At 41.0% G+C, this 11,669-nt stretch overlaps 1 pseudogene; it reads left to right on the top strand.

The window, feature by feature from the left end:
• Window positions 1–1,525: 1,525 nt before the first annotated feature.
• LOC104026893 (myosin-1B-like) lies at window positions 1,526–7,229 on the top strand (annotated as a pseudogene).
• Window positions 7,230–11,669: the final 4,440 nt, after the last annotated feature.

Raw genomic sequence — 11,669 nt, 5'->3', positions numbered from 1 at the left:
CCAGATCTTGCTGTGCAGGGGACTCAGAGAGGCCAGAATTTCTCTTTCACACAGAGGCAGAGCAGAGTACAGCTAAGCAGCATCTCCACGTGAAAGAGTCGTTCTTGGGTGTAGTGGCTGCATGGTGCTGTTCATATTGGGTGGCACATTGGATCTCACTGCTCCACTGGGACAACTACCTTGTGGAGTCAGTCTTCCTGCTTCCACAAGGGAGAAGGAGCAGCTGAAGAAGGCAGTGGTGGCTGCTGTGGGAAGTCATTTCTCCCTGATGCCATGCTCCTGTATATAGCAGCAGCCAGCCTGGTTTTCCTGTGTTCTGGCCAACTAAAACATTTTGTGGAACCACGGCTTCTTTGCTGCCACTCACTTGCTCCCAGTGCCCACCTCAGGATGGTGTTTTAGGCAGGTGGACATTACCTCTGGCTGGGCAATACAGCTGGTCATATCTTGGGGTAGAGTTGTTCATGCCCTAGGGAGTAGGGATGGACTAGGAAGCACAGGGAGACACTTTCTAACAACCCTTCAAGACCTAACTTTTCCAAAATATTTGTCCAAAACCCTTAAGAATAGAAGTCCAAACAGAAATATCAGCAACTCTTGAAGGTATTTGCAATTATATTAAAGACCCAGAGATAGCTCCAGTTTTGCCATGTGCTTGTGCCTCAGATTCTGAGCAGTCATGTGCTTCCTGCTTAAAACCCATTAGGGATTAAGTGAAGGTGTATCTTAATAATTATCTTATCAGCCAATCAAGAATGCCTGAGCCATAAAAGCCTAGAATACATGGCAGGTAACAGTGACAAAATCTGTACTAAGCATTCACTGAATACAGAAAAAACTGTGGGAACAGTGACTGAAGACTGGAACTGCTTTTCTTTTGTAGCTTAATTCCCTAACAGCTAGACTGCAGGCAGAGATCTTTCTTATCCAGTGCATTTTGCACACTTGTCTGTACAAAGATTCATCGGCTTTCAGCAGAATTTGTAAGAGGTAGTAACTGAAACTAGACACTGGTAGCTAGATAAGGTTCAATTGCCTATCATATAATAGGTGCTCCACCACCCAGCCTGTGCTAAAAGGCAAGAAAAAGACTGGATAAGATCTTTGGAAGAATGATTAAATGTTTTCTGGAAGAAAGATTCCAGGTCTGATGCCTGATACTTCCTGGAGTGCTAACTCACATACACATAGGCAGCTTATACAGAACTGCAGAAATTATCTGTGCTATATGTTAGTAAGACCCTTTTCTGAACTGGAACCAAGAACTGGCTGATGGGAAAAAATCTTTTTCTTTTATTCTCAAAAGGTGGATCCAGTTAATGTTTATCAAAAAATATTTGTGCTGAGGGCATAGCATGCCATGGCATGACAGGGCAGGAATAACGTAAATTGCTGTTGCCACCAGACTGATCATAAAGCAAGCCTCTGATGGGAGAGATTTAACACTCTTGAAGACAGTATTGTCATGAAATAACATTTTGCCCATCAGAGTTCTCTACAGGTGTAGCCCAAATAAACTGCAGCCATGTCTTTGGATGCTGAGATGGCCATCTTTGGGGAGGCAGCTCCTTACCACCGAAAGTCGGAAAAGAATTGAGGCCCAGAACAAGCCTTTTGATGCCAAGACAACTGTCTTTGTGGTACATGCTAAGGAATCCTTTGTGAAAAGGACAATCCAGAGCAAAGAATCAGGCAAGGTCACCGTCAAGACTGAAGCTGGAGACGTGATGGAAAAAACAGACTGGAGGACACCATTTGATTCCCAGTCACAGCTCTTAGTTGACATACATGCATCTCTCTTTTCTTTGTCAGACTCTGACTCTGAAGGAAGATCAAATCTTCTCCATGAATCCTCCTAAGTATGATAAAATTAAGGACATGGCCATGATGACCCACCTTCACGAACCCGCTGTGCTGTAAAACCTCAAAGAGCATTATGCAGCCTGGATGATCTACGTAAGTACTGGCAGCAGTCTTCCTTTGGATAGCTAGGAGGAACTGCTCTGCCAGGTTAAGTGGAAGCCCATGTGCTGTCTCCCTTCCTTGCAGACCTACTCGGGTCTCTTCTGTGTCACTGTCAACCCCTACAAGTGGCTGCCGGTGTACAACCCGGAGGTGGTGTTGGCCTACCGAGGCAAGAAGCGCCAGGAGGCTCCTCCACCCATCTCCATCTCTGACAATGCATGTCAGTCCATGCTAACTGGTGAGTGGCTGTAACTCCTTTAAGGCAATTATGCCATGAATACCTTTCAGGGCAATAACAAGTTGTGTCTAAACTCTCAGTTTGTATTGTTTCTTTCTAGGGTCTTTTCCCAGATCACTCATATTGTGTTACTCCAAAGATTGTAGATGTCCCTTTAAACCGAACCTGAGAGAAGCTACGTTTAGCTCTAAGGTCTATTACAATAGGTAGCGTAGAGTGAATTACTCCAGATGTTTTTTCCCTTCTTGTTTAAATCCCTCAATGGTATCAGAACAGGTTTAGCACCTTAGCATACCATTTCAGGGTTTCAACAGTGCACATCTGAGCTTTATGCTGCAAAAATGTTATTTCAGTGGTGATAAAGCCATTTTCTCTTTCTTTTGGGCACAGTATAAAAACATATTAGTTCTTAAAGAACAACAAGAAAATAATTAGAATGTTTCAAGCCAAAAAAGTGGCCTCCTCTTCAGCACTGTGCTGTAGCTACCCCAGTCTACCAAACCTTTGAGGAGTTCCTTAGTGTAGAAGTCTCTGTGGCTGCCTATGGGACATGGTGGGGTGGATTGCATAAGTGCAGCTCTGAGCAGTTCCAGTTGAAATAATGGAAACTGAAAATAACAAAAATTTTGACTTGCACGTACCTGCCTAGTCATGTGGTAAAATTGGAGTACACAAGGCTGTGTGATGTGCACAACATGCTGGAAAAAAGAAGCTGTGTGTGTATAAGGAATAGTGTTGTGGACTTGAGTGACTAAAGAATTAAGATCAGGTATGGCAACATGGTATAGGTGTTGAGTGTTGAGTCAGGGATTATTCCAAATGCTAGTCAATTGCAAGCAGACAACTGTGTATTCTAGAGGGAACTGGCCATCAATCATACAGATCTGTGTCTCTCTGGGCTAATGGCTTGAATCACTCCCTGGATTACATTACAAAGTTAGTTTAGATATACCTATGGAATCTTCTTCTGGTAAGATGTCTGCTTTAATCTTCTGCAGCCATGAATACACATGCCTGAAAGAATAATACCTAAAGTACAGAAAGACAATATGGTTTCAATGGGCTGATGGGTCCTTTGATGAGCCTGGAAACAGCTGGGGCAGGGTATTATTTGGACTCCCCCACTTGTCATTGACTGTCTCTTCTGGGGGAGTGCAGATGAGTTTTATCATGTAACCTAACATTAACCTGCAATTTCAATTTCATTTGAATGTTTTCTCTTTTATTTTCCTTTTTTTTTTTTTTTAAACTCTGTAACTTTTAAAACATACTCAACTCTGAGACTTAGAAGAAACCTAGCAAAAAATCAAAAGAGAAAATTAAGGCACCTGCTACGTCAAATAACCCTAGTCAGTGTTAGGAAAAGGACACTTGCACTGCTATTGACTCTTTCCACTAGATATAGATGTTAAGTAAATCACAGACCAGGCTGCTCAGCTGTGTCTGGCACATGCTTGTTACAGGAAAGATGCTGTAGAATAGTGCTACAGTGTGGTTGTGCAGCTCCCTGGGGCCACTCTGAGATCCCAGGATAAGCCCTATCATGCTGTTATCTTGGTCAAAAATGCAGTGACTTGGGTGTCAAGCAGTCTCTGTCCATACCTGGGCTATCTGCTGCTTGCATGGTACATCAGGACCACCCTGAGACCTCAAGATAAACCCTATTGTACTGTTATCTTGGTCATAACAACTTGGGCTCAAGCACTCCCTGTCCACACATGGGCCATCTGCTCCCTCAGCTGTGTACTAGAGTGACTCAGCACAAATTGTGGCCAGAATGTAAAATACTGACCACAAAGCCAATCATCTTGAGATCCTATAAATATTGATCCAAGAAGGAGACCTTCTTGAGCTCTCTGTGACCCAGTATCTTCCCCTGAGCTGGGATGCCTCTCAGGGTAGATTTCACAAGGATTGAAGGATTGTCCATCAATTTCATGAGGACTCAAAGGCCTGATTTCGCGATGATGATGGTCTGTTGATGAATGCCAGCACATAAAAGTGAGTAACTCATAAAACTCATGAAAAGGGAAATTTTAATCACAGGTTAATCTCAGGATATGTGTGTGTGTGCAATTTGATTATATAGACATATATATTATCCTTGTTCACATAAAGCATTGACCAAGACTGAGACTAAGGTTGGACCTAGCCACACCTAGACTCCTCTCTGAAAGGAGTTTAGAAAGCAAGGGAGTCTATTCTGAACCTTGTGACTCAACGGGAGGGTCCTCCTTAACCCCTGCATCCACGATCTCTCTGAATCATTCTAACTTGAACGTAATTTAATTTTCCTTTGTGCACTTCTTCCATGTAAGTAATAGAGTGAACCTTGCCATTCTTGAATCTTTAACTAAGTCGCTATCTCAATTGTAACAAATTCCATCAAATCACTGTTTTAAATTGGCTGATGCTTAAGTGTTGTTAAGAATTATACAACCTAATACTGTGATCTCTCTCAAAAATATTAATAAATCTTAAATTGCTGATAAACCAAAGCCATGTAAAAAAAAAAAAATCATATTCATGACAAATTTGGTGGAGTTGGCAGGATCCACAAATCTGTATTCATGACATACAGATGAATTATAAACTGATCTAAGCGTAGGTCTAGTCTGAGCTGGAAAGTGATGGAGTAAATCTCACTTTTATAGATGTAAGAACACAGTTCAAAAATAGCTGCATCTGTGTTTTGCAGCTCAACAGCCTGGAGCAGCTATGCATCAACTTCACCAATGAGAAACTGCAGCAGTTCTTCAACCACCATATGTTTGTGCTGGAGCAGGAGGAGTACAAGAAGGAAGTAACTGAATGGGAGTTCATTGACTTTGGGATGGACTTGGCTGCCTGCATTGAGCTGATTGAGAAGGTATCCTTCCTGTTCAGGTGCATTATGCAACTGGGATTTCTACAGTTACTTGGCAGCAGTTTTCAGAGGACTCCTCCACATTCACATCCAAACATTCAGTTTTGGTTATTCAAAATACCTGAACACGTAGCTTATTTTATCTGTGAGGTTTCAACAGTTTCATGGCAGCAGCTCTGTACTGATCTCTTTTCAAGAGCCAAAACACTGCAAAGCTCCCAATAACAGTATTCTTTCATAACAGCTAGAGTTAGTTTCTACTATAGAGCCTGTAAGTTTCTCTTAAGCTCTGATCGATTCATTTCTGCCTGGCAGTACAGCTACAACTGGAGATATATATATATTTTTTAATATTTGCAATATAAAAGATGGGACTTCACAACTTCCAGTTCCTAGTCATCCACTCATGTGCATCAATTAGAGCAATAAGAGTGCTGTCAAGTTACGGGACATCGCATTCAGTGACAGGAGGATCTTGAGCAAAGAGCACTTTTACTAAGACATATCCATACACTGTGAGCCATTTAGACCAAGAATTTTTCTGAATATGACATTTTAAATTTTATTTTTCAAATTTTCTGGCACAAATAATGTAAATTTCCATCGGTCACTGAGCCTTTGAAAGTAAACTGGATAAGTATCCATGTTTAACCCTGCTGTTTGGATTTTAAAAAAGACAGCAGTATTGTCTTACTGATACCACAGCCTTTATTTGTGATTTCATACTCTATTGAGATAAGCTCAGCCACCTTTGTGTCAGAAGGCCAATATGACATCTGTGTTTCTTCTGCCTTCTTCCAGCCCATGGACATCTTCTCCATCCTGGAAGAGGAGTGCATGTTCCCCAAGGCAGATGACACTTGTCTCAAGAACAAGCTCTATGACCAGCATCTGGGCAAGTCCAACAACTTCCAGAAGCCCAAGCCTGGCAAAGGCAAGGCTGAGGCCCACTTTTCACTGATGCACTATGGTGGACTACAACACCTCTGGCTGGCTTGAGAAGAATAAGGATCCCTTGAATGAAACTGTTGTGGGGCTGTACCAGAAATCATCACTGAAGACACTGGCCTTACTGTTTGCTTCTTATGGTGGAGAAGCAGGTCAGTTCTGTTGTCCTGGTTTCAGCTGGGACAGAGTTAATTTTCTTCCTAGCAGCTGGCAGTGTTGTGTTTTGGATTTAGCATGAGACTAATGCTGATAACACACTGATGTTTCAGTTGTTGCTAAGCAGTGCTTACACTACTCAAGAACTTTTCAGCTTCTCATGCTGTGCCAGCGAGAAGCTGGGAGGGGGCACAGCCAGGATCGTTGACTCAATCTGGCCAAAGGGATATTCCATACCATATGATGTCATGCTCAGTATATAAACTTGGGGGAGCTGGCAGCGATCACTGCTCCAGGACTGGCTGGGCATCAGTTGGCAGGTGATGAGCAATTGCATGTGCATCACTTGCTTTGTATATTATTATTATTACTATTATTATTATTATTACTACTATTTTACTTTATTTTATTTCAATTATTAACCATTCTTATCTCAACCTATGAGTTTTCTCACTTATACTCTTCCAATTCTCTCCCCCATCCCACCGGGGCAGGGGGAGTGAGTGAGTGGCTGTGTGGTGCTTAGTTGCTGGCTAGGGTTAAACCACAACAATATTTGAAGATATTTAGGTGACCAACAATATTTTCTTTTTAGTTCAGTTCTGAAATCCAGACATACATGGATGCACTGAATTCCTGATCTGACAAGTTATTCTAAGATACAACATAGCATGTCCTCAATCTCCTTACTGCTATATGCATTAGGTTAAAAAACACAGTTTTAGTATTATCTTGTAGATAAAAAGGAGTTCCATCAAACTTTTAGTGAATTTTCTGGGTAAGAAACCAGAAAGACGGAGAAGATCTGTATTAAGAACCTAGATAAGAGCTGGAAAGTGGGAACAGAGGCTATGGGCTTTCCCCTTCCTTCAGGAATTCCAATGCTACAGGTAGAGGAAAAGGGAAGTGTCAGACTTTCTGTTTTCACAGCTCCTTCTCTCCCCACAGGAGGAGCAGTCCAATGTCAATCTCAACAAGTTCTGCAAGATCCGTCATGATGTGGAGGAAGCCAAGGAGCAGGCTGACATTGCACAGTCACAGGTCAACAAGCATTAAGTGAAGAGCTGTGAGATTTATAGGAAAAATGAAGGAGAAGAATGAAGATCTAGAAAGTTGTAAAGTGACTAGGGAATGCATAGAATGTGAAGTTCCCTCACTTTTTTTCTGAAACTGTAGTTTGGTCCTTTATAAATTTGTGGAAAACAAAGATTGTAGAGATCTTGGCATAGTAAGTGTTTCAAATTACTTCTCTTTTTTCTTCTGCAATCTCATTATTCTTTTCTAAATCCTGAACTTTCTCTGTTGTCTATTGTATACCTGCATTATGATCTATCCTTATATATAATAATGGAAAATTATTAAATATATAAGTACATATACATATGTTTATATATATTCCATTATATGCATGTTTTTATATATATATTCCATATGCTGCAATACATGACTGACAATGGAAAGCAGTGTTAATGAAGTATCAAATGGGGAAATTACTGTTTGACGCTGAGTGATTGTGAAAGTGCCTTAGTCTAAGCAGGTTTTCTGCAGTGTGGTTTTTATGCTGTCCTCAATTTCTCAATTTCTTTCAGGGCCATATCAAGTAATGTTGTACTGACATCTTTTACTGTTAATAGTTTTGACATTTCAGGGGGAGAACTGTTTGTGGGATGAAGGTTTCAATTTTGTTGGTGATTTTTTCAGTGGGAGGAAGGTGGGTTTTTATTAGACTATTTTTATTTCATTATATTTATATCAAGCTAAGCAGTGCAGATTAAAGAAGTTTCCTGTGATGGTACTTAGCATATTACACTGTGACATATCAGGTGATCTTTTCAGCCATTCTCGGTGCTCTTCCTAGTCTGTCACATCCTTTCTGAGATGAAATCACCAAACCTGCCTTTAGCAGCCATGATGTGAAGAGGCCAAGGATGCACACTGCGGGATATTAATGGCCTGTGCTATGTGACATATGAAGGTGTGAGTAAGATGAACTTCTGCCAGCCATAGCTTGGGATACAACTACCTAAAACCTTTTCATAATGAGCTGCCACAAAACCCCAAAAGGCTTCTAAACTAAAAAGCCAGGCTTAGCAGCATATCACCTGGTTGCTCGTGCATTATTAAACAGAAAAACAGACTAGAGAAGACTTAGAAACAAACAAAAGCTTATCAACAACTGGCCACCTGCCCAGAGAGTTCTTGCAGGCAGGTCCTTGCATCAAAATTGGCTTCAGTTAATTCTTGTCTCTTTTCAGAACAAGGTCCACCCAATCCCACCAGGGTCCAGGATGTTGCTCTTTCCTGCACTCCTGCATCAAGCTAGCTGCTGTTCCTGGCTATTGCAGTATCCAGTGAGCTGCAGGCTTCTGGCACCATGCTGTGCCTCCATTATGTACTACACCCTGACCAGGCATGGTGCTGCTTGAGAAGAGGAGTGTCACTCCTCCAAGCCTGCTGCTGTGCTTAAAGAAACATAACATATATACTAAGAACAACTGAATTAAACATGATCTAACAAAGGATGTTTTAGAGAGATAGTAACAGCCTTTTTTGATATCAGCTGACATAGCTGGGGAATGTGAATAACATATACTGAACAGTCTTACTTCAGTCTCTCTCAGGATCCTGAAGAAAGTTTTGTGTAATCTACATTGGAGATATGCTTTAAAACCAGTTTAATGCATGTAGATTGTGTAAGAAAAGTTCATCAGCCCAAATTAAGGATAAAGACCTTTGTTTTAATGTATTGGGGATCTTCAGAGTAAAGATTAGTGCACACTTGTTTGCTACTGAGAAAATCATCCTTTATCAGAAACCATTTCACACACAGTTGGCATTCAGTTAAGGCAGGATAAGTGGGGAAAAGCATACTTAAAATATCTGAGACAATGGAATAGGCAGCTATATCAATTTTTGGCAGGAAAATTTCTCCAACCTGGCAACAATGGTATGTCTATCTTTGTAAGAAGTGTTTTCCTGCATGTGTGTGATATATTCATCGACTGTATTCTAGATCTACTGAGATTGGTTTACAATATGACTAGATATGGGATAGATAATAATAAACATGATTTACAATGGGCCATGGCTTTGACCAAAGCATGCAGACACATGAATTACACTATGTGTGTTTATATGTGGTTAAAGGAAGTACGTTGACTACAAGGTATAATTTATATACTTATGATTTGGACTTCCATTGAGATGATCTGCCCACATATCTCTTTGAATAGGTAAGACTTATCTGGTGTACTTGTATGTCAGGAGGCAAAATTAATATTGCTACCTTAGTTACTTACAGTTGTAGGTTAAACAGGAGCTGAGAACTAGACCTTGTGGGACTGTGAGCAGGATCTGGTAGTAGATGTGCTGTTTGCATTTCTCCTCTGGAACTCTCCGTATTGCTTTGGTGCACACCTGTGCCAGCTCTCTCAAACAGAACTGCAGTGTCATGTTTGGCAGCACCGATGCTGCAGAGGAGTATGAGAATGGACGTTTCTGCATCCATCTACTGGCAACAGGGCACCATGCATCAGTGCCACTAAAGAGCTGTTTTCATTCCACCAGCCAGACTGTACTGGTTTTAGAATAATGATCTTGGTTTGAATAGCTTTTGGCTGGCCTTTTCTGCCTTCTTTGAGAGTCAGAAGTGGGAAGTTTGATGCTAAATAACAGTTGGCTAGAGCAGTATTTCCTGTGTGGCTCTGAAGTTGCCTCCTATGGAAATACTGGAGCATTCTCTCTTCATGTGATTAGGTTTTTTTGTTAATTCCTAAGAAAAAAAGTAAAATATTGCTCAGAGAATGGGAGGCCAGGGGTGGAGGATTTTCATTTTCAGATGTCAAATGAGACAGTCAAAAAAGTAGAGCAGATTAAAATAACAATTCATCCATCATTTCTTCTTAGATCCGTTACTTTATTAGATAATTCCTATTAGCCGTGGGAGGTGAAACTAAATATGAGATGTCAAACTCAAGTGATGATATACTGTAAATATAATCTTTGAACCAATGTACTGGAATCTAAGCTTTTTCCCTCATTTCCCTTTTGAGTTGCTTTGAACGGTCCATGAAGAAAGTTTAACTGTAAAGAATCATTTCCACTAATACCTGATTTACTGGTGCTGTAATGACTCTAATCAGCTGTTGTCACTTTATTAAAAGAATGGGCTATAAAGTGTGGCAGTTCATCTGGTCTTAGATACCTGTCTCAGGTTTTCTCTCTTTTGACAGTGCAAGGAGGCTATGTTAATGACAGACTCAGAAATCTGAATTTTAGATACTGGAAGCTCAAAGACAATCCAATCCCAAACTCCTTCCAGATGTGTCCAAAAAGGAGGTTTGGGAACCTGATAACTTGCCAAGATCAGAGTGCATTAACCTTGGAGGGTAGTTTCCCAAGAGAGCTAACAGCTTCAAAACTACTCAGTCTGTTGTATAACGTAACTTTTCATGCCACCGCAGTATACAAAGTATGGAAAAGGAGACACCAGTGTTTTAAAAAGGTTTCAAGAATGATTTTAAGGAACCCAAATCTGAAGAAACTCTAGCCAAGAATATAATTACTGAACACACAGTAAAATATCCATCAGAGGTCTTTGGAGGCACCAGGAAGGACAACGTATAGTTATTCTCAGTATAGTATTGCTATTCACTCTTATTTGTTAATTTGTTATATTAACAAATGCCTGCTCAAAGAATACTTTTTCTTCCTTCCTGTGGGTCACTGGTGGATCTGGCTGTGTGTCTGAAGGAATGTCTAGCATGAGAGATTCTGCCTATGGAGCTAAATCAACAGGGAAACTCGAAGGCCAATTACCTTCCCACCAACAGACAGAATTTAAGGTAGGTGCAAAGACTCCTGTTTGAGCTCCTGTGGCATCTAGCTACTCCCTGGCACCCACAGCAATCTGTCGTGCTGTGTGGAAAGGGTATATTTCTGAATGGCTCAGACACTGATCTAAAACAAGGATAAACTGAAAGCAGTTAGGTCCAACCTAGGAGAAGTGGCAGCTAAAATCAGAACTACTTCCTGAATTAGCTGTTAGAAAACAGTTCCTGCAAGCTATCCTCTGTTCATGTCTGTTCTCTGAGAGCTATGACCTCCTTTGACACCCAGCAGCACACTCAGATTCCTTCCTGCACTTCCACAGGAGACTTTTACAGGACCACATGGTTTGTTTCTCTGCTCAACTCTACATTCAGACTCTTCATGATCATCCTCAGTCCTTTTTGTTTTTTCTTCCCTCTGGTTTTCTTTGCATGTCCTTTGTAAATCAGTGTCCAAGCTGAGTAAGAATCTGGTGATCTGAGTAAGAATCAGAGGATCATCTTTTCTTGATAATTATGTCATCTGGTACCCAAAACCTTCTGGTGCCCAGTGGTGTCTTGACTGGATGTGTCCCTCTGTCTCATGAGAACAAATTACATAGGTTTATGCCTCACTTCTGTGTTCAAGACTGAAACGAAAAAGATATGTCAGGTTAGGATGGCTTTG

The sequence above is a fragment of the Pelecanus crispus genome, chromosome 12 (genome assembly GCF_030463565.1).
Source record: "Pelecanus crispus isolate bPelCri1 chromosome 12, bPelCri1.pri, whole genome shotgun sequence".
Classification (NCBI taxonomy): domain Eukaryota; kingdom Metazoa; phylum Chordata; class Aves; order Pelecaniformes; family Pelecanidae; genus Pelecanus; species Pelecanus crispus.
Note: the sequence above shows the minus strand (reverse complement) of the source record. Positions and strands in the feature narration are given on the sequence as shown.